The sequence below is a fragment of the Polyodon spathula genome, chromosome 7, assembly GCF_017654505.1.
Source record: "Polyodon spathula isolate WHYD16114869_AA chromosome 7, ASM1765450v1, whole genome shotgun sequence".
Classification (NCBI taxonomy): domain Eukaryota; kingdom Metazoa; phylum Chordata; class Actinopteri; order Acipenseriformes; family Polyodontidae; genus Polyodon; species Polyodon spathula.
Window position 1 is genome coordinate 48075302 of NC_054540.1, and position 21273 is coordinate 48096574.

The 21273-nt window shown below is 38.0% G+C and overlaps 1 protein-coding gene across 2 annotated transcripts in view; it reads left to right on the forward strand.

Annotated features, from left to right (window-relative positions):
- dacha (dachshund a) overlaps positions 1-21273 on the forward strand; it is a 167414-nt gene that overhangs the window by 26954 nt on the left and 119187 nt on the right. The window lies entirely within an intron of this gene.

Sequence of the window (21273 nt, forward strand, 5' to 3'; positions counted from 1 at the left end):
CCTGAACAAATATTGAGTAATTGCTTTTGGCTAGCATGGTAATTGGCTTGTACAAGAGAGGGGTAAAAATGTTGATAGTGCACTGTTAACAAGATGACATCAGCAGACCAAAAATATGGACACTGCACATATAAATAAATAACCATATCATTAGCAGGATCATTAGCATGTATCCCTAAACTAAATATTCACAAAGACATCTTTAAGCTGAACACTCAGTTTTGCCGAGAAGGGAAAGAAGACTGGATTACATACAGCTGAATAAGCGCTTCTCGTCTCTGAGGTCACTTGTCTCCTGCTGGCCATGGGGGTCTCGGTGTGAAATAATTACTGAACAGCGTGTAAACAATGCGAGTTGTGAAGTGCGCTCTTACAGGGGCAGAAACAGACATTTTATTATTTTTCTTGCGTTGGTTCCATAGGGACAGACAGCAGAGCAATTTGATTAAATGGATGCCCAGGGGTCACGACCCTGTCTAAGCACACTGCAGCACTCAGCATTAATCAAATAATGTTACAAAACGATGACCTTGCAGTGTTTGAAAATGGAGTTGATACAGAGAAAACTTGATGGCTCTGTGTGTATCTGTATGTGTGTCTAAGCATTTTGCAGATCAAGCTATCATAATTGTGATGCTTTTTAGAGCACACTTCCCACATTCTTGATTAAATGTTCAGCATCAAGCCTTCTGTTTTCATTTTCATAATACACATACTGTGTATAGGTTATTTGGACCTCACCTAATAAGAGTTAACCAAGCTGGATGTAACTCAAGTCAGTGTTAAAAAGCCTGTTTCTTCTCATTAGCTGGTGGGGTTCATTGGGATAGACAACATCCTCAGAGCAGATGGAGGAGTATCCAGTATCCTAATCAATGACAGTGACTTTATGTGTTGATGGGTTTCAAAGTAGCATTGAGAAAAACAAAATGTCTGCAGTTGTTGCAGCTCTTTGAATAGTTATGAACATTGCTCTGTCCCTTTGAATAAGTTATACTTATTTATTTCAATATAGGAGATTTTTTAAATGCATTTTAAGAGTTTAAAATCCCAAATTGGATTTGGGTCTACCCAGTTTGGCAGCAGAATCTCCACAAAAACGTATTCTAACTACTTTTTTTCTTCTTCTTACAACCAACAAATGTCAGGCATTTATAACTCAAAATTCAAGATTTAGGATTTCCTCTGCTGTGTACACCACCTCAGTTTGCATGAGTGGAACAACACAGCAAGTGAGTTTTAACAAGAAACATTTATTTCAAAGCGAGATAGCGTGACAGTTTATTTTGGTCCCTATGACAGAGTCCCATGCTGCACACCAGTCACATTGCTTTCTTTAAGTTGTTACAGTACCTTGTTTGTACATTTATAGTGGTATGTAAGTGAAACACACATTGCTTTATAGTCTTTGGAAAATAAATGAAAAGGCATACTGTATATCACCAGTTTACATGTTGTGATATGACTGCTGAACAATTCTCTTACCAAGAAAATATGTTATCATAGATACAATATTTTGAGAAAGGGTACTGTTTTGTAATCCTGAGGTGCAATAAGTGACCTCAATAAACTTATGCACTGCCTGTGAAATTATCATGTTGTGCATTTACCTCCTATACATGTGTCATACAATACATGCTTGATGGAGATTGTATTAAACAAGGTACTGCAAACATCTGAAGGATTTATAATAGTTTATTTACAAAAAAATAACTTGAAAGATATGTTCCGTTTTTATTTCTTCATTGTGTCCAAATCAAGGAATGTTGCAACATTAGATTAAACCAACATAACTGTCACCTTTATATATGTATGTAGCCATAACATTACAACTGAATTTAGGAACAAAAATGAGTGGAACGTTCTTTGAACAATAAGCCACAAATGATACCACAATGATACTGAGCAATGAACTGCAGAATACCTAGAAATGAAACCACAACAACGTGATAAAAAGGGAAGTAAAGCCAATCCATGTATATTTTTCCATGGGGGTTATACAAATGGGGGTTTAACCTTGATTATAATAGGAGGGGGCATGGGGGGGATGATTTTCAAATTATGTTTTCAAGAGGCTGCTATTCTCTGCAGTTTCGTTTTTTTAAACAAAACACTATGTGCTAGTAAAATAAGAACTGCTACTCCAATGCTTAATGGTGCTGTTTTTAAATTTTTTTTTAATCTGTTTTGCAGTTTTTTTTTGCACTACCTTGTAAACCAGGACCTTTGTTTTATAATATAAACTGTTTGATTTAACTGGATGCCTCCATTTTCAGGTTTTTAAAATAAGGTGTAGTTCAGAAAGACTGCTGAAAATGTACATTCAATAAAGGGCTAAGTACAACACAAATGATAACTAATAGCTAACACAACAAGGTTATTCTTCTGGACATTATTAGGACATCTGAGTTATAGTTAAACAGCTTGCAAATATGCTGATAAAAGCAGCAGTTAATTTATAGCACCATAAAGTTAACTTCACCTTCACGTATTATCTGAACATATTTATTGCATACTGTTAAAAAGTCTGGAATTAAATGGTTTATTACCATTTATTCAAAACATTAAGTAAGCAGCCCCAAGCTGTTATGCTGTTACTTTGAGTCAAATGTTTGTTAAAAACAAACTGAAATAATACAGATAAGAGTCTAGCATTGGAAACAGGAACTGTCAGCATTCTTGAGTAAACATGTTGCTGGCTGAATGAATGCAGCACTATATCTCAGCTGTATTGAGTCTTTCTCAGGAAACACAATGTGCTGTGGGCTTTCTTTTCTGATCATGTATGTGTAGTGTTTGATTTTCCATTATCTACTTATTGAATATACTTATAATTACGTTTTTCAAAGGCAATCTATTTTTAAGGGTGTTATATTCTAGAAATTACTGATATCTTGCAGATGTTGAAGGAAACAGAAGAAATCCACCTGTAACTTTTTACTGTACTATCCAGTATGAATATTTGTCTAACGATAAGTACCATTGTTTGTAAAACAATAATTGAAGAAATGTAACTGAGTTAATTATTCTTTGTTCCTTTAATAATGACGAACAGGGCGTAGGTTTATAACCTTTATTAACAAACGTAAACTAGCTAATCGGATACAACCCAAGATTACCATACCGAACTCAGCTCCCCGGTTAGTAATATCCATGTACGTCATTTCCACTCTCCCTATCGGGAACTGGAGTCCTTGTTATTAACACATAACAACACATCTTCCCCCCCTTTAAGAGAAATTACTCTTCCTTATAAATAAGGAAGTTTTAAACAGAACACATTTGTTTCACTTTTTCCTTTCTACTCTGTCTAGCCCATCCTCAACGTATCTCTGTTTACACAAACATACTTTTTTTTTTTTTTTTTTTTTTTTTTTTTTTTACAGTCTGTCAAGTTGTTGTCTAACCACAGTCCCAATGCTATTGCAATTTAGCAAGTTTCAATAAGTCTCTCACGTGGCTTTACAGTTCTTCGTGGTCTGCTATATATCTCCGCTGGTGTACTGGGTACAGCTGTCAGACCAAAGTCAGTTTGATTCAGGGAACTGTGATCAACCTGTTCACTGATGGTGGCTTTTGACCATTCTGGAGTGTTTTTTTGATGAGTATCAGCCTCTTGGTTTGAAGTTTGATAACAAAGATCCACACGATTTCTCCTCAGAGCTGTTCCATGCTCTGTCTGGATCTCATAAGAACGAGGTGCGATTTCTTGTTGCACGCATCCTTGCTGTGTCCAGGTTCCTGTGGAGTAGTCTCTGAGTCGTACTTGATCTCCAGGCCTCAGGTTGGGTAGCTGTTTTGCACTCTTGTCATATCGCTGTTTTTGTTTCTTCTTTTGTTGCACTTTAGCGTGTTTGACTTTGTGTGCTCCCTTAGATGTCAGCAGGTCTTTGTGCATTGGAAGGCTGGTGCGTATGCGTTGTCCCATCAACATCTGGGCTGGTGACAGGCCGTACTGCAGTGGTGCACTCCTGTATATCATGAGACTTCTCTTGAAGTTCTCCTTTCCATCATATGCCTTTTTCATCAGACCTTTGATGATTTTGACTGAGCTCTCCGCAAGACCGTTGGACCTTGGGTAGTTCGGGCTCGAGGTTGTGTGTTTGAATTCCCATTCCTTGGCGAAGGAAGCGAACTCACTGCTTGAGAACTGAGGACCATTGTTGGAAAACAGTTCAACAGGGACCCCATGTCTCGCGAAGACTGTCTTCAGGTAAGAGATGACTGCTTTACTAGATGTTGACTGCAGTGTTGCCACTTCCAGATAGTAGTAGAGATAGAGATAGAGATAGAGTAGTAATCAGTGACTACAATGTGACTTTTTCCATTACAGTCAAATAGGTCAACTCCAACTTTGAAGTAGGGTCTGTCGGGCACAGGATGAGACATAAGTGGCTCTGCTTGCTGTTTGGGTCTGTAGGTGAAACATACTTCACATGAACCTGTGCTCTGGCTGATATCTTGGTTCATTCCCGGCCAGTACATAACTTCTCGTGCTCTGCGTTTGCATTTTTCCTCACCTAAATGTCCTTCATATATCTTTTGTAGCATTTCCTTGCGTAGTGCTGTCGGGATCACAAACTTGTTTCCCTTGAAGACGATGTCATTCACGACGGAGAGTTCTTTTCTGCACGTCTAATAGTTCTGGATTCTCCTTGTACAGTCATTCTTCTGTGCAGGCCATCCTTTCAGTATTCTCTCTTTGAGCTCTTTCATTGTCTCATCTGATTCTGTCTCTTGTCTGATCTGCTCAGTTCTCATGGCAGACACAGGAAGTGATGTCACAATCATGTCGACATAAGCTTGTATTTCTGCACTTTTCTTGTTATCTGTATCCTCATAGGACAATCATCTTCACATCATATTTTTGCAGTCTGATTGCGCTGTATCCTCATAGGACAATCGTTCAATGACTTGGCCATGATGGACATCAGCGGCTTATGGTCAGTTTCTACTTCAAAGGCTTGTCCGTAGATGTACTGGTGGAACCTTTCGCATGCATATGTGCTGACTAGGAGTTCCTTTTCTATTTGAGCATATCTGGATTCTGCGCTCGTTAAGGCTCTCGACGCATAGGCAACAGGTTGCCAGGTCTCTTCGTGCCGTTGGAGTAGCACTGCACCTAGGCCGTACTGTGATGCGTCTGAAGAAATCCTGGTGCTCCTCTCTGGGTCATAGAACTTAAGCACCGGCTCCTCCATTATTGTCTTTTTCAGGTTTTTGAAGCATTCTTCCTGCTGATGGGACCACATCCACTCAGTTTTCTGCTCGAGAAGACACCTGAGTGATGCTGACTGCGTTGACAGTTGGGGTATGAACTTTGCCAGGTATGTCACCATCCCTAGAAACCGTCTAACGTCATCTTTGTTCTGGGGACGTTCCATGTTCTCGATGGCTGATGTTTTCCTTGGGTCTGGCTTTACTCCTGCCTCGGAGAGGACATCTCCCACGAAGGTAAGTGTTTTCACGCCAAACTCACATTTGTCTTTGTTTAGTTTTAAGTTTACTTTTCGTGTCAAGTCTAGTACTTGTCTCACTCGTGCGTCATGTTCTTCTCGCGTGGACGCCCATATGATGATGTCATCCATCATGGTCTCTACCCCTGGTATATGCTCGAATAGCATATGAATTGTCTTGTGGTAGACCTCTGGTGCTGAAAGAATCCCGTATGGTAGACGAAGAAATCGGTACCTGCCTTCGGGTGTATTGAAGGTGCATAGCTTCGAGCTTGCCTCGTCTAGCTTCATTTGCCAGAAGCCTGATGACGCATCCAGCTTACTGAACCACTTGGCACCAGCAAACTGCGACATGATCTCTTCTCTTGTGGGCAAATTGAAGTGCTCTCGCTTAATTGCTTTATTGAGATCCCTTGGGTCTAGACATATCCGCAGCTGTCCGTTTTTGTTGGTCACTATTACCAGCGAGCTCACCCAGTCTGTAGGTTCATCAATTCTCTTTATCACTTTCATCCTCTCCATACGTGCGAGTTCCTCCTTAAGTTTTCCTCTCAGTGCAAAAGGAACTTTCCTGCAGGCAAAGACAACTGGAGTCACACTCTCATCCACGTGTATTTTGTGTTCACCAGGTAAACATCCAAGTCCCTTAAAAACATCTGCTTACTCCTTCAGGAGTGAGTTTTGGTCGTTTTCAGTCTGTGATGTTACTACAAACACTCTCTTTACCAGGTTGAGCCTTTCACATGTTCTGAGTCCTGGGATTGGCTTTACGCTCTTCTCCACGATCAGTAGCTGTGTCTTGATCTGCTGTCCCCTGTGTTTGAAGGTTACCATGCAGCCTCCTTTGACTGGTACATTTTCTCCGGTATAGCCAGTCACTTTCACTTTCACAGGGTGAATTTTGCTCTTTGTTTTTAGTGTCTTGTAGTCATCAGTGGATAATAGGTTTACCTGGGCTCCAGTATCAAGCTTGAATGGTACTATAGTCTCATTTACAGTCAATGGCACAATCCATTCAGCTTTATAATCATCGCAACTCTGCACAGAATCAACAAAGAATTTTTCTGGCTCTTCATTGACTGTGTGGACCTTTTTCTTTGCAGCCTCAGCTCTGCAGCATTTTGAGAAATGGTTCCTTTTCCCGCAGTTGTTACATGATTTGCCGAATGCTGGACATGACTTGGGTTTGTGACTGCCTCCGCATCTGCCACATTTGTTCTCTGGTATTTTCTCTCTTTCTTGCTTTTGTTTTGTAGAGTGTTTTGTGTGCTGCTCCTCTCTCTTTAATGCATGCATGGCTGTCTCATACCTGCGCAGCTCCTTAGCTTGTGCACGGGTGGTCTCTGCTGCATACACATGTTCACTGTCTTTTCCAGTGTCAAATATTGCTCGCGTAGTAATATTTCCCTAAGTCCATTATCAGGTATTCCACAGACTACTCTGTCTTTGATGAGAGAGTCTTTTAAATTTCCAAAATCACATGTTTTACTCAATGTGTGTAGCTCAGCTAAATACTGATCAAAACTTATTCCCTGTTTCTGATCACAGGAGAAAAACTTGTATCTCTCAAACGTGATGTTCTGGCTTGGTACAAAGTACCCCTCAAACTTAGCCATGAGCACATTCAAAGTTAAATTTGCCTCGTCAAGTTGAAAGCTATTATAAATGTCCAAAGCATCTTCCCCTATGACATGCAGAAAAATTGACGCTTTCAGTTTTTCATCGTTTCCCCCAGCTCCACTTGCAACTAGAAATATATTGAATCTCTGCTTGAAACGTTTCCAGTTATCAGCAAGATTGCCAATCAACTGCATAGGTGTGGGCAGGCTTAACTTATCCATGACGGGAAACACTCCTGGTACAAGAATTTCTATTACTTGGTTTGATATTGCTGATCATTGGTAACAGTATTCTGTCCTGCTTGGGTGAGTTGCTCCTCAGTTTCACTTGCACTGGTATTGCTTGTTGTTTCGCTCATCTGTGTTAGCTAACGTTTTCTCTCCACTACTCACGCTTCCCTTTCAGCCTCGTGTAGCAGCTGTTTACTTTCGTTTTCACTCGCGGCGCTTGTGGCATTTTACTGAGTCTTTTCTTTGTTAACTCCGTCTATGCTCGCCAACATCCCGCTCTGAAACCATGTTATGTTTGTTCCTTTAATAATGACAAACAGGGTGTAGGTTTATAAACTTTATTAACAAACGTAAACTAGCGAATCGGATACAACTCAAGATTAATATACCGAGCTCAGCTCCCAGGTTAGTAACATATCCCTGTACGTCATTTCCGCTCAGCCTATCGGGAACTGGAGTCCTTGAGATCTGCCGTTGGGTCAGTCATATACACCAGTAATCAAACCATGAAGTGCTGAGGCTATGCTATCAGAAAGCTGCCAAAAGTGCATTGTTACATTTTATATACTGTTATAACTCACCCAGTTTGAATCACCTTCATAGAACACAGTTTTAGGGTTTTATTTCTCCCAGAACTACAGGCAGATTATGTTAATCGCCCATATATTTTGAAACCAGATTCCCCAGGGCATTACAACAGTAATATTTGCTCATCAAATCATCCAGATAACCCTGAATGTAGTAGTACAGTAGCACAATATATCATAGGATTTCTTTCTTCTGTTCCCACCAGTATATATTTCTCCTTATTTGAATAATGAGCTGTAAAATTTAATAATTCCCTTTGTTCACAATGTCTCGTGCTGAAAGCAGCCCCTTTTATAGTTTAGTAGCCCCGGGGGGCGAAGTTTTACAAATATGTCTGTAAAAACCTTATTTTTAATTTAAGGTTGTATAATCTTTAATAAAAACAGATCTAATTGCTGTGTAGCAAAAGCTTAAGCTGAGTTTATCTTGAGAAATACTAAAGCTTTATCTTGAGATAACAATTCTGTGTACAGCACTTCTCTTTTTTACCTTAGTTTTAACTGAAGATATTTTGACTTCCCTCTATTGAATATCGTACTTAAAAACTTGTTTTATTTCTACTATGATTTAAGCTTTCTAGTGCAATGTAAAAGGAAGCAAAAGGGTCTTATTTTAATTTTGGCAGTCTGTTTGAAACCTTTAGTTTCCTCTTTCTAGAAACCTTTTTTTTTTTTTTTTTATTAGCGCAAGCAATGCTTTCCTGGGATACAAATATTCATATTAAGTTATAGTTTCAGTTTCTTTTAGGGGGGGAGTCAACAGCAATACTTATTAATGTTTATGTCTGTCCACTATTTGCTTATTCAGTCTCATGGAGTGTTTTGTTCCAATCAAGTGCGATTTAGATTCTCCCAGGCCCATAAAATAAGCAATGAATCAGCAGGCACACACAGAGAGGACAGGGCGACAAGAACTCTAAATGATGATGACGGTAAATGTACCTAATCCGGTTAAAGACCTCTGTACATCTCCTTTTACATCCCAGTCCAGATATGTGGCTCTGGCTAATTGGATATTTGTAATTAATCCATGTCATCTCTGAAGTTCACAAGTTGATTGAAACTGCCCCCCTCCTCTTCCCCCACTTCTTGAACCCAGACAATGAAAACAGTGATACTGTAGAGCTCATTTTCTCCTTTCTGATTTCATGCACCAGCTGCTGGCCTCTTTGTTCCTGCATTTTATTTAACCCTCTGGCCAACTTTTTAAAATAATAATTGTCTCTGCCCATCTGGTTAAAAAAAAAAGATAACACACACACACACACACACACACACACACACACACACACACACACACACACACACACCAAAGTCAAGTTTATAAACTCCAATTTGATGACTAGTTTGCCGAAATGATAAGCAAAAGCCGAAGTATGATACTTCTAGAGTTGTCTGGGTAAAACTTGAATATGCATTTGCAGTGAAATGAAAACAGCCAGCTTCTAGGCATTATTCGTGCAGCTACTTAAAAGTAAATACAAATGGTGTTTTTACATGGAAAGGGGCTAAGGAAATGTGAATTTGAATTTAATAATGAACAGTGGTATTGTTATCTAGTTTTAGTTTAGCAACCAGTTGTCTGTGTCTGTCTGTATTTATTTATTTATTAATGTGTTTTTAATAATTTAGGCTTGTTTCATTGATTTGAGTGCAACATGGATTGTTTATGTTTAAATTTGCAGTAATGTAAAACAATTTTAAAATGTCATAAACCTGTGAATTGTTTTTCGTTTTTAATTCTTACGGGATTGTGAATAAAAGGGAGAACTCCAAGTGGATGTTCTATAATTTAGATACTACAGTGTAGCAGAATTAGAAGAGTGTACTGCACTTGAAGCACCTATGACTGTTTATCTGAAACAAAAGCCCAGTTTAATAATTCAGGAACTCTTACATGTGGTCGTCATTATTCCAGGACCCATAGCTGGGGTTATTTGGGTTTTTTATAACGTAAACATTAATAATAAAAGATGCAGTATTACTTTACATGGGGTTTGAGTTCTCACAGTAAACAAAGGCAAAGGCTAGATAGAGAAAACAGAGCCTTCAGAAGGAGAATAAATTAGAGACAGAAAGAAGAAAGTTGCTCAGATTAAATGTTTGGTTTGAAATTGTACTGCATGAGCAAACAGTTAAAGATATGTGTTCCATAATGAATGAAAAGTGTTTATTTAACAATTGATTTTATTTATTAGATTTTTTTAATACGTACTTCGTGAGTGTATAATTATGATTATTTACTTTGCATACCAATTGTTGAGGCCCACTTATATACCATGTTTTTCTTTAGGAACACGTTTTATAAATGCTCTCAGTTTATATGTGTGTTCATATGAGATGGGAAGCTGTTGATTTATTCTTAAGACATTTCCGAATGATGGGTAGTAAAATTACTTTGGTAGCCATCCTCCTGTTAAAAAATGTCTAGCGGATAACAATTGCAAAACATTTGCGATAGTGTTTAAAGTGTTTAAATTTGCTACAATGTGCAGTACACAGGAGGTAACAGTCGTCATTAAAAGTAAACCAAACAGATAGGTCAGGATTCATTTTTTTGGTGAACAGTTTGGCTTATTCTTTCTACTCTACAAACTCTGTAATGGAAATACAAGACATGCAGTACACAGGAAGCCATTACAAGCACAGCTTCCCGTTGCCTGGTAAAGAACCCTGGAATGTTGCAGCATAATGATAGCTGTGGTATTTTTGTGGGCAGTTATCATACTTGCAGACAGGTTCTCATGCTGCCAGTGACTTACTGCAGCATCACGCAATATACACATCTATATAAAAACATCTGTAATTAGTTGATTGTTGGCTACTGAAACTCAACACTGCACAGCATGTGGCTGGCCACAAATAATTTCTATCCCAGCCCTTAATCGTTTTTTGAAGATGAATTCCTAGATCTCATAGCTGCTTTAAATTATTAAAGTTGTCTCTCCTTGTTGTTTTAGTGAACCTGCAAACCACACTCCAGATCCCTAGGGAACCCAAGCACTGCACATGTTAGGGTCTGATGGTGTATTGCATTTATCTTCATTCATCCCACTAGGGAGACACATAGTTGCATTTTCCTTTTCTTTTCACAATGATCACATGCATCTATGTGGCCCATGCAATTTTAGTTCCATGGTCTTGTGAATGGTAAAATGTATCTCCGTGGAGCATGGTGAGTAGATAGAAGATTATCAGAGCCAGATTTCTACTGTCAAGGTAGTTGATAAGAACATTGATTAGCAAGGTGCATGAGTACAATGGAGCAGCCTGATTTTACGAGAGGTCAGCAGCTGATTTGTATATGAGTTTGGTAATTTGATTTTCTTACTAGCAGGATGTTAGTATCAGAACTGTACTTTCCCTTGGCTTTTTATTTATGTTCTGGTATTGCTTTACAGTGTGCTGGAAAAATCCACACACACACAGACACACACACATAAACACACATATTGTACACAATTTGGAAAATATATCTCTGATTACCCTTTAAAGAAACATTTTTGTTGTGTATGTTGAAAACAGTCTAAGCTGAGAAAGCTGCATAGTAACTTCAGAGTTGTACTTTGTTTAGTTTTCAAGAACTTTGTATAGTGATGGTAATATATTCTGTGCTGCACAGACACATTTGTTTGACCGGCATCAACAAGAATAGCCAAGTTCACACAACGAGACAGTGGCTAAGCTGGCATTTGAGTTCTATGAATTAACCACAAGTAAATAAGAACACCCCGCCCCAAATGTAAGATTTAAATGTAAAAAAATATAGATAAACCCCCATGCTTCCCTTTTGTAGTTATCAATAAATATATACAGTATTAGTGTGCCAGGGAAACCATGCGAACTTTCTTGTAAAAAAAAAAATAAAAATAAGAATAATTGTCCTGTCTATTGGACACACAAGCAAAAGGCAGATATGATTGTCAAGTGAAGGCTCTAAAGGCACTTGTGACATCTCTTCCATGCCTGCCTTTGAGTTGGAAGGCATTGCGGCATTGATCAGACAAGTTGAGTGCTACAATAGCTGTGACAGACACATACTGCAGTGATACACAATAGCGGTTATCAACTGATTGAGTGCACTGGACTGTCAATGTAAAAAGAACTACCCCCCCCACCCCACTGCTCGCCCACCCTGAGACCTGAACACAACCTCCCCTTCTGTGAGCCTGCGGTGACCTAGAGATGCCCTCTTCATTAACAGCATTCCAACGCAATATTTGTTTAAAAAGGAATCAATTAAATTCAAAGCTCTCTGAAACCTGGCTTTGGAAGGAAAACACAAAGCAATCAATGTTTAGATTGTGCAGCAACAGCATCTTTACAAAAACACACACCGTTAATTGCTTTATGCAAAAGCTTCAGCTGGTGAAATATACAGTGTCCAACTTGAATGTTTTTTTTTTTTTGTTTTTGTGGTTGCTGTTTATTTTTGAATATTTAGAATTTTTTTTTAATCTGTTAAAAAAGAACAGATTTTTTTGGTGATTTAAAGCAAAAAGTGAATTGTTTTGTTTTTGTGACACATTAGATATAGTACTGTACTTATAGTAGGTATATATATTTATAACAGCTTTAGACCCAACGAATGCACGCTTCAGTAAACGTTCACACGCTTGTATTGTATTACCTTTAGAAGTGATTCCACAATTTACATCAGCATTAGCAGTGAAACGGTTCCCTTTTTTTACGAAGTATGAAGGTCATTGTTGAGTAACTATAATGGATCAACTCTATCAACGTTATATACATAATAAGCAATTCTGTTCCAAACAAAACTAATGCAGTATGTGCAGTTGTAAACATTTAGAAAACAAAAAGTCAGTTACAATACCTCAGGCTATTATTTTGACACTACTGTATTGCTACTATCCCTATATTGTTTGTAACCAGAAATACTTTTTTAATCTTTTAAATTAGGCTTCCTTCAGAATGCCATATAATAATGGTGATGGAATGTTTTCTTAAATAAATTAAAGCTTGCCATACAGACATTGGTGGTGGTCTAATCAGCAGTAAAATGGTTACACATTGATACCAGTATCTCCACCGTTATGTATATATGGAACTGACATTACTCTGTCTTCAGCCTAAGAAAGTGTTTTTGAAATGCACAGAATGAAAAGAATGCACTTTTTGAAGCTGGGGATGCTTTGTTTGTGTTAGTGTACTTTGATCATAAGGGGTATTTTCCCCAGCTTTTAAAAACAAATCTTTACCACTACTTACTTTAATTTACCCCTCACCGAAAGACAAGGTGCTCAGTGTGTAGGGGAATTCAACAGATTGCTGTTTGCCACTTTGCTGCAATTGTGCGTCTTCTGGATTGAGCCATCGACCTGCCTTTTTGCATGTAAGACAACACTGCCGACACTGGCTACATTCTGTCCACTTTGACCTTGAAGCTGTGCAGCACAGTTGGTAAAGTAATGCACTATGACTAAGATAATGTTGTTTACATATACTTTAAGTGGAGTGACATTATACTGAAGCAAGTGTCACATCACCCCAACGTGAAGAACCTAATTACCATAATCCTCTGAATACTAAAATGTCTTGCTCATGTTCAGAATGATAATTGAATTGTACTTGTCATTGGGACTATTATAGGAAGTGTGGTTTTGTATGAAAATCAGATTTCAGTTACAGAATAATTATATTCTAGTCGTACCACTGGATTCTCACACAGTATTAAAATTAAGCAGTAAAGAACAGTGGGGTGTATAGCTATAGTCAAAAGTTTTGCCTTGCCTACCATTTTAGGATTGAGACTCATAGATATATATATATATATATATATATATATATATATATATATATATATATATATATATATATATATACACACACACAGTACTGTGCAAAAGTTTTAGGCAGGTGTGAAAAAATGCTGTAAAGTAAGAATGCTTTCAAAAATAGACATGTTAATAGATTATATTTATTAATTAACTAAATGCAAAGTGAGTGAACAGAAAAAAAAAAATCTAATGCTAAAGTGCTAATGATCATCAATTCAATATGTAGGTTGAAACACAATAATTAACTGAAACAGAAACAGCTGTGTTAGAGGAATAAAACTGGGTGAGGAACAGCCAAACTCAGCTAACAAGGTGAGGTGGCTGAAGACAGTTTACTGTCAAAAGTCATACACCATGTCAAGACTGAGCACCGCAACAAGGCACAAGATAGTTATACTGCATCAGCAAGGTCTCTCCCAGGCAGAAATTTCAAGGCAGACAGGGGTTTCCAGATGTGCTGTCCAAGCTCTTTTGAAGAAGCACAAAGAAACGGGCAACGTTGAGGATTGTAGACGCAGTGGTCAGCCAAGGAAACTTACTGCAGAAGATGAAAGACACGAGTACACGAGTGAGTGTCTGCAGGCAACAGTGAAGCATGGTGGAGGTTCCTTGCAAGTTTGGGGCTGCATTTCTGCAAATGGAGTTGGGGATTTGGTCAGAATTAATGGTCTCCTCCATGTTGAGAAGTACAGACAGATACTTATCCATCATGCAGTACCATCGGGGAGGCATCTGATTGGCCCCAAATTTATTCTGCAGCATGACAATGACCCCAAACATACAGCGAAAGTCATTAAGAACTATCTTCAGCGTAAAGAATAACAAGGAGTCCTGGAAGTGATGGTATGGCCCCCACAGAGCCCTGATCTCAACATCATCAAGTCTGTCTGGGATTACATGAAGAGAGAGAAGCAACTGAGGCTGCCTAAATCCACAGAAGAACTGTGGTTAGTTCTCCAAGATGTTTGGGCCAACCTACCTGCCGAGTTCCTTCAAAAACTGTGTGCAAGTGTAGCTAGAAGAATTGATGCTGTTTTGAAGGCAAAGGGTGGTCACACCAAATATTGATTTGATGTAGATTTTTCTTCTGTTCACTCACTTTGTTAATTGATAAATTTAAACTATTACCATGTCTATTTTTGAAAGCATTTTTTCACACCTGCCTAAAACTTTAGCACAGTACTGTGTACTGTATATATATATATATATATATATATATATATATATATATATATATATATATATATATACATACACACAAACACACACAAACACTGCTGTACAAATGTCTTAGGCATGTTGTATTTTTTTAATCTGATGCTTTATGAGCATCAGTAATTTACTCAAAGCCTCCACTAGTGTTTGCTACTATTATAACAACCTTGACTTACATAAGGAAGGAAAATCTTTGAGTGAAGTAGCTTGCATCACTAGATTCTCAAGGTGTGGTATCCGAAGTATAATCAACAAGAACAGAGAAACATCATCTGTAATTGACAAACCCAGGACTGGAAGACCCAAAAAGCTGTCTAACAAGGATGAGCAATACTTGAAGATAATATCCTTAAGGAATAGAAAGAAGACAAGCGTTGAATTGACAACAGAACTGGCAGAAGGCACAGGTGTCGTTGTCCATCAGATCAACAGTACAAAGGTAACTCTTAAAATCAGGACTTAATGGATGTGTTGCAGTAAGAATACCTCTGTTAAGAAAGGGGAACAAGATTAAAAGGCTACAAAATGCACAAGAACACAGAAATTGGACTATGGAGCAATAGTCAAAGGAGCTTTGGACTTTTGATGGATGTTGATGGATGGACAACGACGCTATGAATTACGATCTACAATAATTACTATACTCACGTACACGTGCAGCCTTCACTGAAGTCCCAATTTAAAGACAGTAGCCTATATTTCACTGTAACCCTCGAGATGAAATTGTTAGCTAGGTGGAGGTTTTTTATTTTAATTAGCAGTGGGAGAAAACCGCTTCAACAAGTACAGTAGAATCTGCCAGAACTGACAGATGCTGTATCTACTAAGTTTAGATACTAATGAGTGCATGCGACAAAGTGCATGCCCCTGTGTGTATTTTATGTTGTATGTTGTGTGTTAATGTTGGTGTATAGTCATTGGTACACAGGATATAAACGGGTCTGTGTAACACAAGTGTTTAAAATGTATATTTGTATTTAGGCATGAGGATTGCACAGCACTTCACGTGCAAGTAAAAAGTAATAATATATGAGCATGGGGAATTGCGCTTTATTAATTCACGTGCAGTTGTACTGCGACAATTGAATGATTGATTAGCAATCGAGTCTCGGTACAGCTGCATAAAAGCTGCATGTTTTCACTCACTCGGGGTTGTGTGTTCGGTGAGTGCAGAACAGGATTGGAGACAGAGGTAATAATAATAATAGTAATAGTTCAAATATCTGCTCAGCGTCTTTTGTTTAGTGTTAATCTGTTTTTGTTTATCTCTTTGCTTTGGCGAATGTGCCGTGTCCTGTGTTTATGTTTGTCTTGCAACCTTTTATTTTCTGTCTGTCTGTGCACTATTAAATGCTGAGCGAGACCATTTGCTCAGCTCCACCCAACTCCACCTCTCTATCGTTTATTTCCTGGTTCCTGTTTCTGGTCTGAAGTCACCCACTCCAGCCGTCTTTGTGACAGTGCATAACAAATACAAAAGAAAAACAAGGGAAACAGATTTTTTCAAGAAAGCGGGGAGATGTGGTATAAATTGATTTTATATTTTTAAACGCTGCAATAAAGTTCTGCTTGTGAAGCATCCACACTGTAATTTGACAGAACAGGTGATTTATTTGCACAGTGCGGGATCTTACTTTTCACCCAGTGGTGCTTGAGCCCAGGAGCACTCACAGAATCACCGCCTCTGTACCTATTATCAGCTATTAAAGCCTGGTTTTCAAATGAACTGATTATCATTCAGCTTTCAATCAATTAAAGTATGCTGATAATAATGTAAACAACACCAAGTTACAGCCAGCGAGTCCCAAGCTTTAAATGTGTTACCGTTTATAGATAAGAAGTAAACCGTATTATGAATATATTGTCTTATTATGTTTTAAGCAACATACTACGATAATGTTCGTTATAGTAATTGTTTATTAGTGTTAAAATGTTTAGTAAAACGTGGCCTGTTGTTTGACCTCGTTAGTACAACCAACCCCCTTTGTTAATGACATCTTCAGTCAGGGTCGTAACCCAGTATAAATCTCCACATTTTTGTAAAATGACTTTACACTTACTTGAAAAGATGCAGTGCATTTTAGTAAAGTCAAACGATAAACTTTGCATCCCGTGCAGAGGGAGAACACAAACGTAAAATGCCATTAAGTGGGGTTGGCATTGCAGGGGAGATGAAGTTCCAAGTCACTGTTTTCTAAGCATTATTTGTGAATGCTTATTCACCACTGCTACACCCATTAGGAAATTGACTTCCCTGCATTTTTTTAACGCAAGACTAAATGTGAGATTACATGTGTGCATTTGTTTTACGTACTCGACCAGAGGACTACTGAGACACAGACATCAACTAGTCCTCATCAGATTTAATTTACCCTGCTTTATACCATTTTTGCAAGTATTCAAATCAATAGATGCATGCAGTTTAATGCTACTTGTTAGTATAAAGTGCATGTAAACGATCCATGCACAATCAAAAATAAGTTCTACAGCCCCATATGCTTTATATATGCCCATATGGCAGCTTGATAGAGATTTCTCTAATTGAATCCTGTTTTTAAATACAGTTTCAGATGACAGTGAGAAATGTTCCTCTCATCACATCTTGAGCTATAGTACACACAACTGACTTCCACAAAATAGAAACTCAATTACACTGAACTGGCAGTTTTTACATTTATTGGATTCCAAATATTAGGTGAGAATACACTCAGCGAAGCTGGAGTGTCCTTGTGGTGACTGGAGTAGGTTAAACAGATCAATTGCACATGATTTGCATTTCAGTGCAACATTAAATAGCATTGTTTTGATTACAAGTCTCAAATGTTTAAGCAGATGCTATTGCGAATACTAAAAGACTTGGATTGTGCCGAGTAACAGGTTTAATGTATATTCATAACGAGTATTCTGACTTCCTATTTTAGCTTAATGCAGTTATACAAAGGCTAGATATTTCTTGTGATTGGTCAATTTCTACTGGCAATGCAATTTAAAAACTATGGGAGAAATATATTATTTGTATTTCATTATTGCTCGTTTTGATATTTTTGTGATGGTTGTATTTTTTATCTTTGCAATGTGTAAAATATATGTTTGGCTGTTATTGCTGCTTCTAATAACAGACCTTGCTCATATTTCACTGTTTTACCTTGTAGGAGCACAATTTATTTTTTTACTACCAACACCTCACTACACCACTTGTTTTTTACATTTTGAATGATAGATACCTTGCTGAGGATATTTGTTGTAATAGACCCATCACTGTCAGCAACCAGACAGTGCAGGGAAGCAATCCAAAGGCAAACAGAATGCTTGGGTATCTAGCCAAAAGTGTAGAGTACAAATCCAAGGAGGTTGTTATGGGGTGGTGTAATACACTGGTAAGACTGCACTTTAAATACTGTGTCCAATGCTGATCACATTACCAAAAGGACTGTGTGGTCCCGGAAAGAGTCCAACAAAGAGAGCAACCAGACTAAACCCAGGGCATAAGGGAATGAACTATGAAGACAGGCTGAAATAACTGAATCTGTTTAGCCTAGAACAGAGAAATAGCATTAAACTGGAATTGACACAGTTAACCCAAAACAATATTTTAAGCACAGCACAGTAACCAGGACCATGTTCTTGTGTAATCCCTTGAACAGTCATTTTGACTGTATTACGAATTCCACAGAAACTGGCAAGGACAAAGCCACATTAGTCAGAATGAAGCTTTATTTCTCAGTCCCAGTGTGGTAGCAACGTATCTTAAAAAAACACTTGACATGATCTGAGGTTTAAACTGAAAAATTGCCTACCAGTAACCCTGACCGCTTTCTGGATTCCCCCGTGAGGATCTTGTGTGAAAACTACAGGCAATATTATAGCAGAAATTAACAGCTGGAGTGATTGTGCAGTGGGTGTTAAAAGTGGTCAGTGACCATAAACTTAAGAGGCCTAAAGCAAATATAGAGCCTGCACTTTAGCTTTGAAATGGATACCATTGAGAAATAGTCAATAACGTCAGCCATCAGTTTATCCACAGGCTAAAGATTTCATATGATACTGTTGATTATTTCAAAGTATCATTACAATGTACTGTACCGGAACAGGTGCAATGTGGCTCTGCTGGAGGGATGGTTGCTATGAGACAGCCACACCTCTATGGAAGTTATACTATCTCAACAGCATGTTTCCAGGAGCATGTACACATAAATATATTCCTAACCTTTAATCCTAATTTTGCTCCAAACCTTTAATGTAATCATTCATTTAAAGTCACTATAAGATTGCAAAGTTCTTATTTAGTTCCCCCAGTGAGCCAATTGAAATATAATTTTTTGTACAACAGACATCAAGACAACCCCTTATCCAATTGGAAATGAGATTGGTAAGGACATTCTTTTGTATAATAGTGTAAACAAAATAATGCAATCTAAACTAGGTAGTTATAGTAAATATGTCATTATTATATTTGAGTTTTTTAAAAATGTTATTTAACAATAAAGAACTTTGTGGTAAATGTATTCAGTTGTCTGCAGTGGGTTCTTAGTTCTCTGTATTTTCTACATGATCATGCCATAATTCACTATCTAATACAATAAATTATTCTGGTATGTGCTTAATTTAGTATTGTCATACAGTATGATTCTTGTCATTTTGGTTATTGAAAACAAGGCCTTGAAGAGGCCTGGCTATTTGCATGCCTATTTATTCCAGTATACTGTATATTTATTACGTATGTTGCTGCAAGACAGATGGGCCCTGCTTGGTTGCTAGGTGTGCTGCTTGAATTGTTTCTTGGATAGGGCATTCTTGCTCTGCTCACAATTCATGCCCTCTTCCTCCCACCAATCCGCAGCGCTAAACCTGCACAATAACTGAGATTTATCATGTCATCTGGAGCATAAATCTAATCTAATTTGATGTGCAACAGAAAGCAAGTGCAAACTCATCAAGCAGCAGCCCTGGAAAGCCTGGCCCACACTACTACTCAGATCACTTTGAAGGACAAACTTTGAAACAGGCGACAATAAACAACAACAAATAAAGCACTGATTCCAGAATGGTGTTGATTTTTTTGCTTCTACAAAATTTCCTCTGAGAGTTAGCAAACTGCATTGGGTGGACTGGTTTTAAGCCAATCAAAACTAGTTTTGGACACATTTTCTGCTGACCCTGTTAGCTCAAGACCTGGTTGAGACAACAAATGTAAAGTCATTTTTCTTTAAAATTAAATTAGATTCTTTAGTATTAGTAAGTTTGTTGGCTGATATGTTGTTGTAGGAAGCAATGATGCATAGACTAGGAAGCCCTGACATCTCAAATGGTTTTACCAGGTATTGTTTTGTATTGAAAGAAACCTCTTTCTTCTCTTTGCAAGATAGATCATGTTACAGCATCGGATTTCCTACTATCTAATATAAAGTAAAACAGTCATTTCATCACATTGCATTAATTGCTTAGAATCTGATGAGGATTTGTAAACGCACTGTGACTTTGCACATTTGTGCTAAGTCATGGTGGGGGGTTGGCAAATTTAAAAAATGGAAATATTCAATAATTTTCCAATTGTTGATCAAATTCAATGTTACTGGAGCCCTTTGCGAATGGAGCAGCATTTTTGCAAAAGCCTGCACACAATAGAAAAGAAAATGTTGCTTCCGACAGCTGTTCTGTGGCAGTAGACGTGTGCCAAAGCACAGAGAAGCACTAAAGTACAGCAAATGCAATGGGAAATGAATACCATCATAGAGAGCTTGACCATTGTAGAGTAAAGCAGACCAACTTATTGAGCAAGACTGTCATGTGGTAGCTTAAATGAATTGTTTATGTACATTATTGTTTAATTCAGTGCTTGGATTAAACAAAGATCCAATATGCAAAATATGTGCACAAGACATCAATGTACCATGCAAAACGTATTTGATTTTCTAGGCATTTTTGCGGGGCCCTTAAAAGGGGGGAGTGACTAATACACCAGTGCGACATATGCGCAGGTGTGTCTAATATTAAACTACTGTACCAGTGCCACAATGGGATTACTACAGCCACGGTTATGGCTCACACAAACTTAACTGTCAACAACCCGATTTATTTTTTCAGGATCTAACACAAAACCACTGTTCTAATTAAAAGTTGTAATTTGCTATGCTCAATACCCTTAGTCACTTAGAATGTTAAACATAAGCGTTCAGCTATTGGTTAGAAAGCTGAGTATATTTATGAAGTTTTAATTAGTTGTAACTACAATGCTTTTTGAGACTGGTGAGTCAGGCGAAGCACCTGGTTCCAGTTTGTTTTAATGGGGCCCTGCATAATGACAGGGAAACCCCATAGTGAGGGCTGCTGTGGTGAAGGCTGCGTACAGCCGTGAGGAGACCTGTCT